The 16,069-nt window shown below is 41.8% G+C and overlaps 1 non-coding gene across 1 annotated transcript; it reads right to left on the reverse strand.

Annotated features, from left to right (window-relative positions):
- Positions 1–3,256: 3,256 nt before the first annotated feature.
- On the reverse strand, positions 3,257–3,328 carry Trnaa-cgc. The gene has a single exon. It is a non-coding gene; the product is annotated as a tRNA-Ala (tRNA).
- Positions 3,329–16,069: the final 12,741 nt, after the last annotated feature.

Here is a 16,069-nt window from a genome sequence, read left to right on the forward strand (position 1 = left end):
GGTTCACAAAATTTTACTTTTGAAAGTCATTGAAATATTCTCTAATTGCTGTCATTACGCTCGACATCCCTTGAATTTACTTCCCTTTTCATTGACTTCCCTTTTAATTTACGTAGCAGTATTCTAAGACTGCTACTAAACCACGGTGGGTCCCTCCTACCCTTTAAGACCGTGCTCGAAACATATATACAGAAAGCAGCAACTAGCAGAGACAGATGCAGCAACAGGGAAGTAGCCCATCTTGTGACTTTCACGAATTCCTAACCGATGGAGAATTCTATAATATCATCTTAGTGCTTTAATAGTTTAGTTTCTTGAGTTTATACGTGTTAATTTAATATCTATTAGCCGCAGTCCTCGTGTTATCGTGTAAGCCGGAAAGTAAACCGATTTTAAGACATATTTCAAGTTACTAATCAGGGGCAAATTATTTAGTTTTACTTGAGTGGTTAGGTAGTTTAGTTTTTGAATCTCTGTGTATTAATCTAATTTATTAGACACAGTTCCTGCGCTTTCGTCATCGTCTACAGTGGACTTCCGCAGCACGTGCTGACAGTCTGTTTCTCTGGGTACTTTAGTTTTTCCACAGTCTTTAATATGAATAGGGACTGTGATAGTTGTGTGCCGATGTGAGCTGAGATGGTGACTCTTCGCTCTCAGCACCAGGCTGTGATCGCTTCGGTTACACAGTTTGAAGCTGCAGTGGAGGTGCACCACTGTTGTCGGCCGGCCATGGGAATCCAGCGGACGTCCAGCACGTCCAAGTCCTCCGGTCAGTCCTCACTGGTGGACAGCCCAGTTACTGCTCGCACTCAGGTTGACCCCACACATGTGGTCGAGTGGGAGGTCGCTCCAGGGGGTAGAAAGTGGCGTAAGACTTCCCACGGGGCCGCATGAGGGGCCACCACAGTTAGTCTGAAAAACAGGTTCCAGGTGCTGTCTGTGGCTGACACTGTCGCTCAGCAAGATGCCGTCGCCTGTCCTTTTTCAGAGTAAACCTCTCAACCTGCAAGATCTGGGCAACCACAGAGCGTGAGATTATTGAAAATTGGGAGCTCCAACGTCAGGCGCGTTATGGGGCTCCATAGGGACATGGCTGCCAAGAAGGGAAAGAAAGCCAATGTGCACTCCATGTGCATAATGGGTGGAGTCATTCCAGATGTGGAACCGCGGCCTTCCGAATGCCATGAAGAGCATAGGGTGTAGCCTACTGCAGGTGGTGGCTCACAGCGGTACCAATGAAGTGTGTCACTTCGGATCGGAAGAGATTTTCTCTGGTTTCAAGCGGCTAACAGAAAGAGTAAAGGCTGCCAGTCTTGTTTGTGGGATGGAAGCAGAGATGACCATTTGCAGCTCAGTCGACAGGACCAACTGCGGAGCCCTGGTACAGAAGCACAGTGAAGGGTCTGAATCAGAGGCTCAGACGGTTCTGCGACCGTGTAAGGTGCTTTTTCCTCGACTTGCGCCAAACGGTGGTTGGGTTTCAGGTTCCTCTGAATAGGTCAAGAGTAAACTATACGCAGGAGGCGGCTACACAGGTAGCAGGGGCAGTTTTACGTGGACTGGGTGGCTTTTTAAGTTAGAGGATCTTAGGAAAACACAAGAAGGGCTTCAGTCACAAAGAGTGCAGGGACACAGGAATAACGTAGATACAGGAACCATCAGTATAACAGTTTTAAATTGTCGTAGCTGTGTTGGGAAAGTACCAGAGATCCAAATGCTAATAGAAAGTACTGATTGCTCAAATCGTTATAGACACTGAAATCTGGCTAAAGCCGGAGATGAGCTCAGCCGAAGTTTTTGTGAAGAACCTCCTAACGGTGTTCCGAAATGATAGGCTACATACAGTTGGCGGTGGTGTGTGTGTTGCTATTAGAAGTAGTTTACCTTGTCGCGAAATTGAGGTAGATAGTTTCTGTGACAGTATGGGCACAGGTGATTGTTGCCAACCAGAATAAAATAATAATTCGATCTTTTCACCGACCTCCGATTTCAGATGATACAGTTGCTGAAAGGTTCAAAGAAAACTTGAGTTTGATTTCAAACACATACCCGACTCATGCGATATTAGTTGGTGGTGATTTTCATTTACCCTCGGTATGTTGGAGAAAATTAATGTTTAATTCCGGAGGTACGCATAAAGCATCATCCTAAAGTGTGCTAAACCGCATGCTCTGAAAATTATTTGGAGGAGTGTAAATCATGAGCTCACGCGAATAGTAAACGGTTGTGAAAACATATTTGGTCTCTTAGCAACAAAGAGTCCTGAGCTGATAACGAGCATCAAAACAGATACAGGGATTAGTGAATACAGGGTTGTCGTAGCGAGACTGAATATTGTAACCCCAAACGCTCCGAAAAAAACGAAAAACATACCTGTTCAAAAATGTAGATAAAATTTCACTTAACGCCTTCCTGGGAGACAATCTCGGCTCTTTCCAAATTAACAATATAAGTGTAGACCAGATGTGGCTTGAATTCAAAGAAATAGTATCGGCAGCAATTGAGAGATTTAGACCAAGGTCACTGGTTGCAGTAATTGACGGAAAGTCATTGAGTAAAACAGAAGTGATTCCTGGTGTTCCCCAAGGTAGTGTTATAGGCCCTTTGCTGTCCCTTACCTATATAATCGATATGGGAGACAATCTGAGTAGCCGTCTTAGGTTGTTTGCAGATGACGCTGTCGTTCATTGACAAATAAGGTCATCAGAAGATCAAAACAAATTACAAAACTATTTAGAAAAGGTATCTGGACGGTGCCAAAACTGGCAGTAGAAACTAAATAACGAAAAGCGTGAGGTCATTCACATGAGTGCTAAAAGGAATTTGTTATACTTCGGTTACACGCTATATCAGTCAAATCTAAAAGCCGTAAATTCAGCTAAATACCTAGGTATTGCAATTACTAACAACTTAAATTGGATGGAACATATATAAAATGTTGTGAGGAAGGCAAACCAGCGACTGCGTGTCATTGGCAGGACACTTAGGAAATGTAACAGATCTACAAAGAAGACTGCCTGCACTACGCTTGTCCGTCTTCTTTTAGAATACTTCTGGCCGGTGAGAGATCATTACCAGATAGGTTAGGTTAGGTTAGTGTTTAACGTCCCGTCGACAACGAGGTCATTAGAGACGGAGCGCAAGCTCGGGTTAGGGAAGGATTGGGAAGGAAATCGGCCGTGCCCTTTCAAAGGAACCATCCCGGCATTTGCCTGAAACGATTTAGGGAAATCACGGGAAACCTAAATCAGGATGGCGGGAGACGGGATTGAACCGTCGTCCTCCCGAATGCGAGTCCAGCGTGCAACCACTGCGCCACCTCGCTCGGTCATTACCAGATAGGATTGACAGAGTACATCGCAAAAGTTCACAGAAGGGCAGCACGTTTTGTATTACGCGAAATAGGGGGAGAGAGTGTCACTGAAGTGATACAGGGTTTGGGATGGACGTCATTAAAAGAAAAGCATTTTCCGTTGCGTCGTAATCTTCCCACGAAATTTTAGTCACCAGCTTTCTCCTCCAAATTCGAAAATGTTTTGTTGTCGCCAGTCTACATAGGGAGAAACGATCATCATGATAAAATAAGGGAGATCAGAGTTCGTACGGAAAGATATAAGTGTTCGTTCTCCCCGCGCGCTATACGAGATGGGAATTGTAGAGAATTGTGATGGTGGTTCACTGAGCCCTCTGCCAGGCACTTAAATGTGATTTGCAGTCATACTGAACAATGCTTCTGAATTTCTTCCGTTTGTGCTTCACATCGTCATTCTCATCACTGAATATTTTATGCTGACTACTCAGATATTCTGGAGTTTGTATCCTGTCTCTCTAGCTAAGCAAAACCATCATCCTACCTCTCTTAACATTCCATAAAAACCAGTGGTCGTAGTTGTATTGCAGTACTATGATCACTGACACCTTCCTCTGCGTTATCTTATTTGACAACCTCAGGTCTGTTTGTTGCTAGGAGGTCTAAGGCGTCACTTTCACTGGATGGTTCTCTATCTGATCGAAGATGCGAATATTTTCGGACAAGTCATTCAGAATAATGTCACACGAGTGCCAGTTTTCATAACGTGGGTCTCCCGATACATAGCTGGTAAATTGTAGTCACACCCACATTCCCATTACAACTGCATGTTCAGGACACTTTCTGCGAGTCTGTTCCTGGCATATGGTTTCCGTACAATTCGTTATATGGGGACAGCCACCTTTAGGTCACATAGAATGTTTACTCCTATGTATCATAAGGTAGTTATTGTTCCTACTAATTTGTCGCCAATGATGTAATCGTACAGCAGTGGATTTTGTCGCCTAATTATATGGAAAAAGTTACTTTTATTTACGTTCACAGTCCATTGCATGTGTATGCAATAACACGAAGCTAGTTAAACAGAGGTTCAACGATGAGGTCCTACTCCATGAATTGTTTGGATTGAAAAAAATACTGTATTTTGAAAAGTCATGATTCATCGCCAGAAGCTGCTGATACCGATGTTGTTTTTCAAATATTTACGATTTGTGGAGCACTAACTTCTTAAAATCTAATTTACTCAAATACATCGTTATATTAAGCCCAGAATAAAAGTTTAATCAAGACACCAAACAATTGAAGACATTATTTGTCAGTGGACACTGATTTATATCAACGGGGCAAGTTGAAACTTTGTGACAGATCGGAATTCGAACCCAGGTCTCCTGGCCTCTAGGCAGTTGCGCTGACCACTACAGTATCCGGATACAGTGGTCACCACAACCGCACTGAGTACCGTAACATGATCCCGTCAGGCTCAAATTCTCAACTTATAACACACACAACTGATGTAGTGCCTCTACTCATTAGCCTCACTTCTTGCGCTTCTCCCCGATCCCGTAATCGTTTGAGCTTAGTAAGCATCTGCGCTGAAGGGATCGTGTATAAGTGTTGTCTGTTACGTCGGACGTGAAAGAATAAACACTATATATATAATTAAGGCAATGAAGACCAATGATCCCTCTACTCCAAATTCACACCATGCTCGAACCCGTGCGGAAATCGGAGAATGCCGTAAGTAATGAGGCTTATGATCAGGGGCTCTACATCAGTAGTGCATGGTATAAATTGAGAATTTGGGTCTTACGGAAGGCATGCTGGGGTAGTTCATACGGTTGTGGTTGCCACTGTGTCCGGATGGTGTTGTGGTTAGCGCAACTGCCTACTATGCAGAAAAGTCGGGTCAGAATCTCAGTCTAGCACAAAAGCTCTGCTCGTCCCACTGACACAAGCTAGTCCACACTGACTGCTACTGTCTTTAATTCCTTCATGTCTTGATGCATAGTGGCTGCAGGATCAAAAATACCCGATAGAACAGACACCACACGTATATAAACAATTAAGGAAATAGACAATGAATTATTGTAATTTAAAATCGCACATTTTTTTAAATTTAGATTAATTTTGACACCTTGATTTTTATTTGACACCTACTGGATTATGATTAAAAATAAAATAGTATGACTGATGGAGGAGGTGGGGAAAGGAGATCAGTGTTTAGCGTACCGTCGACAACGAGGTAATTGGAGACGGAGCACAAGCTCGGATTGGAAAGGACGGAGAAGGATATCGGTAATGTCCTTTGAAAGAATCCATCCCCATATTGGCCTGAAGTGATTTACGAAAATCACAGAAAACCCAAGTCAGGGTGGCCGGACACGGGTTTTGAACGGTCGTCCTCCCGACTGAGAGTCCGGTGTGCTAACCACTGCGCCACCTCGTTCGGTGCATAATTGAAAATTTTAGGATAACGTCAAAAACAAGCACTTGCGGCATGTAAGACTCAAACTATTTTACAGATACGTGGTATTTTGTTGAATTCTCTCTTTGGGGAAAAAATGTCTGATGGAGTGCTTCCTGTGATGGTAGCAAAAGCCAAGATCACAAGAATATCACAGCAGCTTTCACGATCAACACTAACGCTGACATCACAATTTTTTCCATCAGCACCATGGCCGTAAAAACTTCATCTCCATCACGCAGAAGATAAGCTGCTTGTGGAAAATTGTTCGCTAAGGTCTTAAAAAAGTTGCCTGCCCCTGGCACTGCGCAAGCTGAGAGTAGCCGCAGACATGGCCACAGCGATCGTTTGGCGGTCTATCGCCGGTGCTCGCTGCCAGAAAAAAGATTGCCCTGAGCGTAAACAGCGCATTTAGGCGTGCCCACCCGTTCTTTTCTATGGACACCCATATTTTCTGAGGTAACGGTCATACCTGACCTCATACCCGAAGCACCTTGTAATTGACTGACGATGTAACCAGATTTCGAAATTCATTTTCTAAGGATTCGCTACACAGACGCGAAACACAATTATCGTAGAAGACTGTCTTTTCATTTTGGGAAGCATTAAAGTAAAGAGAACTGCGGTGTTCGTAAGATCAAAGAAGCGTCGTGTGCTGGTACGTGTCAATAATAATTAAAACTCATGACCGATCATGTAACATACGTATGAATTTATTTTCGTTACTGACTGTAAAGGGTGTCTTGAGTGTATTACAACGCACTATCATAAGCGAGTTGGTTAAGCGTTAGGAGCTATAGGTGACACTGGAGAGAAGTGTTGTGTATTTAAAATAAAGATTAAATATGACCTAACCTTCATAAGACAGTTAATGACATACCTGCTAATGCATCAATAAGGATTACCATTTTCCCTGTTCGCACTCGCTACCATTGTACATCCCTCTCTCCAACCTGATCTTCCTCATGTCCCAGTAATCCTAGCCAATACAGTCTCCTTAAATTTCCTTTCTCCAGAACTTCCTATGTCATATAACATCTATTTCGTACATTTATAAATTCTTATACCTACTACTATCACTACTGACATTATTTTTATTATCATTACTACTTTCACTACTAGTGGCAACAGCTAGAGTAGTACAAATACAGCCAGTGTTAACTTTATTAATCATAGTCAGTACAGTTTACTCACACTGCCACTTCAGACAAGCAAATCGGTTTAGTACCTGTTGTCACATTAAAATTGTTATTTCTTAGGTAACTATGATACGAAAACGCTGCTGTATGTGTGGAACCCTGGTTCGATGTAAGTGAGGGCCTGATGGCCCTAGGATGACCAGGTTTAATAAGAAAATGAATAAATAAAAATAGAGAAATAAACCTATGCAGAAAACATACAGAGAAAATGAAAACTTTCCTTGTTATCTGCTTGCTCCATTGACTGTCAATCGACGCTTTATGTGACTTCTATTTGTGTTAACTGCGAAAGTGCGAGGAATAAAGAGAAAGAAGTTTCTCTAGTATGCCTCTGGACCTTAAACAACAGTTTCCATCGCATAGGATGTACCTCATTGATCTTAAGATTTTCTGCTAATCTACTACAGACCTTTGTAACTGTTAGATTCTTGCTAATTAATACGAGTACAGCACATATGTGAAACTCAATGACGTGCCGAGAGGTGTTATACGTGTATCCTTGAGCAAAATTTGGGTTATGGTTCAACGGTCTGTTGAACTCGAAGCCATTCAAGATTGATTTTAAGACTGGTATAGGGCAGTATTGCAATCGGTAAGTTTTAGGCTCCTTAAGGAATTGCACGGCGGTAAATGATACGTCATCCAGGAAGTTTAGAAGGGCTTAAAACAACAAGGCTTCCGAATACGAATACCGAATTTTAACAACTGTCCCACATCGCTCAGTAAAAATTCTCGCTTTGCGTCGACAGAAATTTTGACAGCAATGCCTTCATAAAAGAGAATACAAAGCGTCTTGTATGCCATAACTCTCGATATTTGGTACTCGGTCACTCGTGTTCCTAACAGATGCCAGAATAAGATTGCTTGTAATAGAAATATATTCAGCAATAGACAGTGTAACACTCCCGGTTTAATCTACTGACTTATCCCGCTCGATCGGGATCTGATAGCAGCCCAAATAGATAATAATTAATGTGACCGTGTACCTAATGGGGCTGGAAATCGGATTGGACTGCTACGGAGATGTTACATTCCATTTTGTCCTTCTCAAATGCTGTAATAAAGAAATGTGTGGTGCCAAGAAGAACGACAACACAGCTTCATTAATCAGTGACCTATATTCATCACAAAAACACAAAGTAAGGAGACAGCCACTGCCTTCGTCGTACAGAATTAATAACGACTAATCTCAGCACAGGCCCTTTCGTTAATCATTATCGTCACACGCAATTTCACTCATTGTATTTCACCACTACAATCCAACACTGCAATCCATATGATGCCGGCGCGGTAGACGCGTAATTACAAATATCGGCACAAAAATATCACTGAATCACATTAGTAACCATACTTTTTCACTTTCCCAAATATTCCTAACACAAAGGGGTTAAACCACGGCGATGGCCACTCCCTTTGTCGGTACGGTCTTGCATTCCGGCAACAGACCTCCACCCGGCTCGGCCCGCAGCGCGTACCACACTCTACTGTCTCAACACTCGCTCTCGCTCTCGCCACTCGACGCACACTATCGATTGTTTGTCCTGTCGACCTATGCTGTCGCAAAACTTATAGTAAGGGCCTACGGACCCCTTACATCCCCATCCTCGAAAACTTCTTCGCAGCCACAGGCGTAAAAGAATCGGCTAGGGAATTAGACATCACTACATATGAACAAAACACACAGTGCAAATAAGTAATGAAATTACAATCACCAAGAAAATCCTTGACTCCGGTAGTGGGCTGCCTCTACAATAATATTCTACAAAAAGTTATTATATCTCAAAAATGTGGCATTGTCCAAATAACACACAACATCAATCCTACTTACTTAACATAGCATGGTAAATATTTTTTATAGACTTATCTTATCAAAAATTTCCAAAAACTTTTCATTTTCAAAGGTTTGTACGAGTCATTAACTACATATCTGTTATAACTTGCTATAGCAAACACAAGAAAAGAAAGTAGTTGAATGCCAGCTACCCCTTTGGTATGCCGTCCTTTCAGCGGGGTTTGTGCCGTCCATACTACTATCACTCTAATTCATAACTCACTTGGCCAACACTTATAAAAGTTAAGGAAAAAAATTCACAACTTATTGCTACAGCAAAGACAAGAAAACAAACTAGGTGAATGCCAGCTACCCCTTTGGTATGCCGTCCTTTCAGTGGGGTTCGTGCCATCCATACCACTACCACACTAACTTATAACTCCCTTCCCAACGCATATAAAAGTTAAGGAAGAAAAAAATCCAACTTATTTAAATCTTTAACACAAGCAAATTGAAATTGAGACAAAATATGACATTTATACATTGAATTCCAGCTACCCCTTTGGTATGCCGTCCTTTCAGCGGGGTTTGTGCCGTCCATACTACTATCACTCTAATTTATAACTCACTTGGCCAACACTTATAAAAATTAAGGAAGAAATTCACAACTTGTTCATTACAGATTCCATAAATTTAAATGCTACATTGTACTTCTAAGCATATCTTACATAATTATTTGCAACACTACAACTAATGTGGTCACCCAATGAAAAATTTTAAACTAGTGATCATTTCATTTTGCCAAACATCACTTCCATATGTGAATTGTTATCAAGAAAGCTTAGATGAGAGGTACAATATCTCCTGTTATATACACACTAATTTAAATCCACTATATGGATATTTGTCATTCATTACTCAGTGCCAGAGTCCTGCTTCTAAAGCTTGACCTACGTATAACCATAATTGACTCTGATAGCTAATTGGATACATGAATTACTAATTATTCATTAGTTACACTTTGTTTTATCAGCATACTTCAGATAAACATGTATACCTACAAATAACTTGCAAACAGATGTTGCTCATGTGCTAAATGACATACTTCAATATTTCAAACATCTCATACTGTATACTCTTCATTACACATAACTTAACACCAACTTCAACTGCAAATACATATACATCTTCAACCTATATCAATCCTCCATATAATTCAATACTTCAAATACCTCATACTCAATACACATCATTACGACATAACTCCCTCAACTTAACAGCAACTTCAACAGCATATATATCTTCAACCTACATCAACTCTCCATATTCGCTGCAATGACCACATAAAAATACTACTTCAGGCTCCTTAGCCTCTCCATTAATCATATTTCACATCATTTATTCGAACAACTATCTCCTTGTGTATTTGTTTCTTTATATGTTCATCTACTTACAAGCTGATACATTACTTCAATTTTCTTACAACAGTTTGACCTTCTCATGCCTCATAAAACAACTCTATAAGATTACCCAAATTCTGGTTTAACCAATTAGCTTACCACGACATTATGTAAACATTCGCTTTCTGATATGGTTCTCATTTTATTCTTTCTGGCATTATTAATTTTGGTTGTTTACTCACAGTAAACAGAGCTTTTTTAAGTTATTAATTCTCTGACATCTCGCACTCTACATCAACAGCAACTACTACAAATTTACTACATGGTTCCTGACTGAATTACTTGGATGACCACTACCAATCCTAACTACTACACTAATTTTCTTAACCTAAGGATAGAGAAAGATGGTAGAGGAGTGACACTTGAAATTAGAAATAAAGTCTCACCCAGTTGGGAGTGTACCAGTCGCCACTTGGTATACCAGCAAAAGAGTTGCTAGCTCCCTACGCCTTACTTTCTTCAATTCGTATCTCTTCCTCATCTGGGTTATCCCTGTCCTCGTGTGAGTAGTACCTTTTTATGTTTTCCACATGCTCCTTACCATGCACTCTCTTTGTCCGTGCATACTCCAATTCCACAGTGTTAGGATGACCAACTTTTATAATCCTGTACGGTCCCTTATAAACGTGGTTAAATTTATGTATTTCAGAGTTTATTTTCTTTGATTTTGCATGAACCTTAGTCCCTTCCTTCTTCTTGATTCCCCAAGTGAAGGCCTCGCCTTCCATTGCAACCCTCTGATTATCCTCTTCTCGTCACATGGCTATAGCATTTCTCATATTGACAGCGAATTGGTTTTGCCTATCTCCTATCCCCTTAACCGCATCGTTGCATTGTTTCCGCACCTGCGTCACCTCGGCGATTCCATGATAGCAATTTGTTTCCACTTCGGTGATCCTTTCTCCCAATTCGGCTTTAGTTTCTTCGATATCGTCTTCTATCTTTTTTGTTAGCTTCCCTTCTATCTTTTCCACGTCTCCCTGGACTTGGTCTATATTCTCCTGTAGCTTACTCTCTCTCTCATCGACGTTCATCTTCAGTCGTTCTGGTAACTCCTGCATGTCCTTCTTCAGATTACATTCCATCTTCGTGTATGATGTTTCGCTATTTTGTGAACCTTTCTTTAATGATTCTCTAAATTCTCGTAATATTTCTCTCCTTTCTTGAAAATATTTCTTTAGTGATTTGTGGAACCTTTCTTCCCTCTCTCGTAAATCTTCCTTTAGTGATGCGTTTTTTTCTTGTAAACCCTTTAGTGATGCGCTATTCTCCTTTATCAAGTCTACCAACATCGACCACTTATCTGCATCCTCTGAAACTGACTTAATTCTCATCGTTTGTTCCGGTGTTTTGGGATAACTAGTTGAGTGTGATAATGGGCTATCTAATGATACTCCATAATCACTGATTCCCGAATCTTCCCTGTCTTCCTGTCCTATCCCTTTCCTTTCAACTACTGCCTCACAAACCTGCTTATCCTCAGTAGACATGTTTGGTTATTTTTAACACACAGGAAAGTAATATAGAATAACCTCTAGTAACCCAAAACACTCCTAATTACCATGAAACTAATCAAACAGTATCTGAAGTATTATTCCATTAATCCCTAAATTGATACAATATGCAAGAGCATCGAACATAACAACTCTCAAAACCTAATCACTTCAAATATCAATTTCCACATACACCGCCTATGTAAAATGTTTTAAATAAGATAAATCATACTATTCATAAAATCTATACATATAAAATCCCCGAAAAACAATAAGCATATCTGTGTAATTACGATTTAGACAGCGCAGTATGCATAAATAAGTATGTTATATTTCAGAGTATGTTTCGCAAACTTTTCGGAAATTATTGCAATTGGGCACTTTTCCTAACGCGAAATTCAGTTTACAAACGTTTATTCACCGCGAAACTGCACACTGCAATATAATGTTACGTCAACCAGTCGTCTTCACTCACCAACCGACGTTACCACGAGTCGCGATGTTTTGACGTTTGAAGTGGGCGTGGCGCTGTACTGCCGCCGGAACGCGTGAAGGTCTCGCGGCTCACTGTGGCGGGACGTCGTAGTTCTCAGCCGGCCACTCCGTGGCGCTGCAGGCGGGCGTAGTTTGTAGTTCGGCTGCTAGATGTCGGGACGGCGCTCGGTGTCTCGAAGTCGTGCGGCTTGCTGTGGCGGGCGTGTGAAATCAGCTCGAAGATCGAAGCTCTTTGGCGCAACTGCTACACGTGTCTGCGTGACGTCACTCAATAATTGCGTCGCCACAATACAATGTCGTCCACGTAACAGTTTATGGGTCCACAAGAAGCTGTCCGATTTTCACTATTTAAAAAGCAATTCCAGTCAAAATATTATCATTAAACACTTCTTTAAAACTTTCGTGACGAATTCTTGGCTCGTTTTGCTATTTTAATGTTCACACGTGACTTTCTTTGGTGTTCACTTTTCACAGTTTTTCGTGCGAATTTACGCGTTTGCACATTACAACACAGCTTATTGACACTATTATTCTCATCTAAAATGGCAAGAAAAAGATTAGTCACTATCGTAAGGTGCTATTACTTCGTATTGTTCAAAATGCACTGTTTCTTGTCGCGATTTGAAGGTTTATGCTCTGTCTCGATACAACATTGGAAAATGTTTCTCTCACGTTAAATAAGATAATATTACCTATTGTTCTTTGCGACTCGTCGGAAAATTGCACTTGTCCTGTCACGGTCGCCAGGGGTATAACACTCCCGGTTTAATCTACTGACTTATCCCCCTCGATCGGGATCTGATAGCAGCCCAAATAGATAATAATTAATGTGACCGTGTACCTAATGGGGCTGGAAATCGGATTGGACTGCTACGGAGATGTTGCATTCCATTTTGTCCTTCTCAAAAGCTGTAATAAAGAAATGTGTGGTGCCAAGAAGAACGACAACACAGCTTCTTTAATCAATGACCTATATTCATCACAAAAACACAAAGTAAGGAGACAGCCACTGCCTTCGTCGTACAGAATTAATAACGACTAATCTCAGCACAGGCCCTTTCGTTAATCATTATCGTCACACGCAATTTCACTCATTGTATTTCACCACTACAATCCAACACTGCAATCCATATGATTCCGGCGCGGTAGACGCGTAATTACAAATATCGGCACAAAAATATCACTGAATCACATTAGTAATCATACTTTTTCACTTTCCCGAATATTCCTAACACAAAGGGGTTAAACCACGGCGATGGCCACTCCCTTTGTCGGTACGGTCTTGCATTCCAGCAGCAGACCTCCACCCGGCTCGGCCCGCAGCGCATACCACACTCTACTGTCTCAACACTCGCTCTCGCTCTCGCCACCCGACGCACACTATCGATTGTTTGTCCTGTCGACCTGTGCTGTCGCAAAACTTATAGTAAGTGCTTACGGACCCCTTACAACAGCTACAGATGATTTATGGCGGAGGGCGCTAAACAGCTAGGTCACAACTGGGATCATTCTGTTATGGTCGTACATGTGTCTAGAAATGCACTTGAAGCGTTATCTGTGGTTTCGATTTGTAAGGTAGCAGATTTTGTACCTTACATGATGCTAAATCAGTACTAATACACAGAATAATAATTGATAATTGGCCCACCGGTGGGAGATAATGGACACAGAAAAGGAAGTTGTGTGTGTCATGTCAGACTAACGAGAAGGGCTCAGAGGCTGGAACACTGCCGGAACCCCTAAGATAGGTGTTTATGTCATGTCAAACTAACGGGATGGTCACGGCCGGACCCCTTTGTCGGCTGGCACTTCGGGCCAACAAAGACGTTGGGAGAGGCTGGGCCATCACGACAAGAAGCGAAGTAGGAGCTAAATGCGAAAGAGAGAAAAACGATTTCGGGCCACAGTGGAAAATTTGCGGAAGACTGTGACGGGATTGGCGCAGAGCGCGTAGAGATACGTGTTAAAAGTTTGGTGGCAACAGCAACCGCGGGAGAATTCTGTGTCGTGGTTGGGTACAAACGCGCACGGATACATGGAAGTCTGTGTCGTGATTGGCTACCTACGCGCACGGATCCATGCAGCGAAGAACGGCCAGGTTTGCAAAAACTCTGAGGAAGACTCTGTGGTCGGCTGTGGAGGAGAGCAGTCGCGGTGTCTGGCTGCCCTGCTTGGAGAGCGTGTAGAGAAGTAGCTTGGAGAAATTACCGGCATTGAGTCCAGTGGTCACTCTCCAAGTCTGAATAGTGTAGAGCATACGACTCCACACACGTAGCATTATCTTGTCCTCTGAGAAGAGAAAGAGATTTGTGCTAACTTGTGGTGTTCATATGCAATCTGAAGTGTACCTTTGCTGCCACGCACTTGAGTCGACCAACTACTCTTGACATATGTGCAAGTAGCTTGAGTATTGACTAGTGACGGACACCGCAATTGAACACTTGCGTACAGGAGTTTATGGACGCAAACCACGTCCACGTTAGAGATTAAAGCCAAGCTCGCTCACGGGAAAGACGGCATCTCGACCTTGGCTGGGCCGACCGTCGTAATCATCACGGAGAATTACGGTGATATTAGCAATCATCAGCCAAAGTAGGGCACAGTAATTCTGAATGAGTTCGTGTTCCGCTAGCTCTTTGACTGGCGCTCTCTGAGTCTGTGTCCGTTCAGGCAGAACTTAAATAGAGTCACTTGTGGGTTCAGTATTGACTTAAGTAGTTAGGAGAAGAGGATGCATTGTGCCAATGATAGGCTAGTTAGGTTAGCGAGTGTATTGGATTGTCATGTAGGGCGAGAAAAATTGCTCATCCTGTTTTCTGAATAAATCTTTATTTGGTATCATTTGCTAATCACTGCATAATTGATTTCGTGGCTAGCAATCACCATATTTCTGTTTAATAATTAGAGTGTAATAGTAATTTCGGTGCAAATGATACTGGGGGCATAACCGCGCGTTTAAACAGAGCCAGTTTAAGTCAGATAGCAACTCATGGTCGACTAAGACTACCAATTGATATTTCTCAATATATTGATAATTTTGCAATAAACCCCCCGTACGTTGCAGATTTTAACTGAAGATATTGAAAAATCTCAAAAATCACGCACCGGATCCAAAAGTTATAATTCCAATTTGTTTGCCTCGGTGGGAGATACCACACTAGACGCACCATCCCAACCCGTGCGTGGACGGCGGAAGACAACTTTGAAATCTTCGATGGGAAACCCCGTATTTCGCTGCAGATTACGGTTCTACTGCAAAATCTACGTACGTTTTGTTTGAAGCATTTTCTTTATTTTGCCACAGATGGCGCTGTAATCGCAGGACTAGAAAGCGGTACACAATGGTAATTTAGTACATGCCGTTGAATATCGAATGGCACGTGGCACCACATCTCCATGCTGCGAGGGTAGAACAGGCCAGTATTTCATAACTTCTAATTGGAAACCCCATTTTATTCCTCCGACGCATCGAACACTCGTAAAAAATAACCAGAGGCAAATTGTAGAGCTCTGGCTAGTTCACCTAACGCAGATTATTCTGTGATGAAAACATTTCAGAGTATTCGCCAGAGACACACACAAAAATCAAAAGTCCAGGACTTCACACAGAATAATTTCGACACTCTCGAGAGGTGGCCTACTGCCATTTGTAAGTACCGGAAGATTTCTTTGCGTATTTAAGCCCTCTCAGTGATGAGAATCTGACTTCCGCAACATAGGTAAATACTACAGTTTTAATGTTGCATACATGTATCATGTATGAATATGTACGTGCTTCTCCTTACTTTTCTATTGCTGTTCTTAGCAATCTTACATCTTAAATATTGTGTTCGCAAATAATGATTTTAGCCATGTATACACTACTTTACGTTCT

This window comes from Schistocerca americana, chromosome X (genome assembly GCF_021461395.2).
Source record: "Schistocerca americana isolate TAMUIC-IGC-003095 chromosome X, iqSchAmer2.1, whole genome shotgun sequence".
Classification (NCBI taxonomy): Eukaryota; Metazoa; Arthropoda; class Insecta; order Orthoptera; family Acrididae; genus Schistocerca; species Schistocerca americana.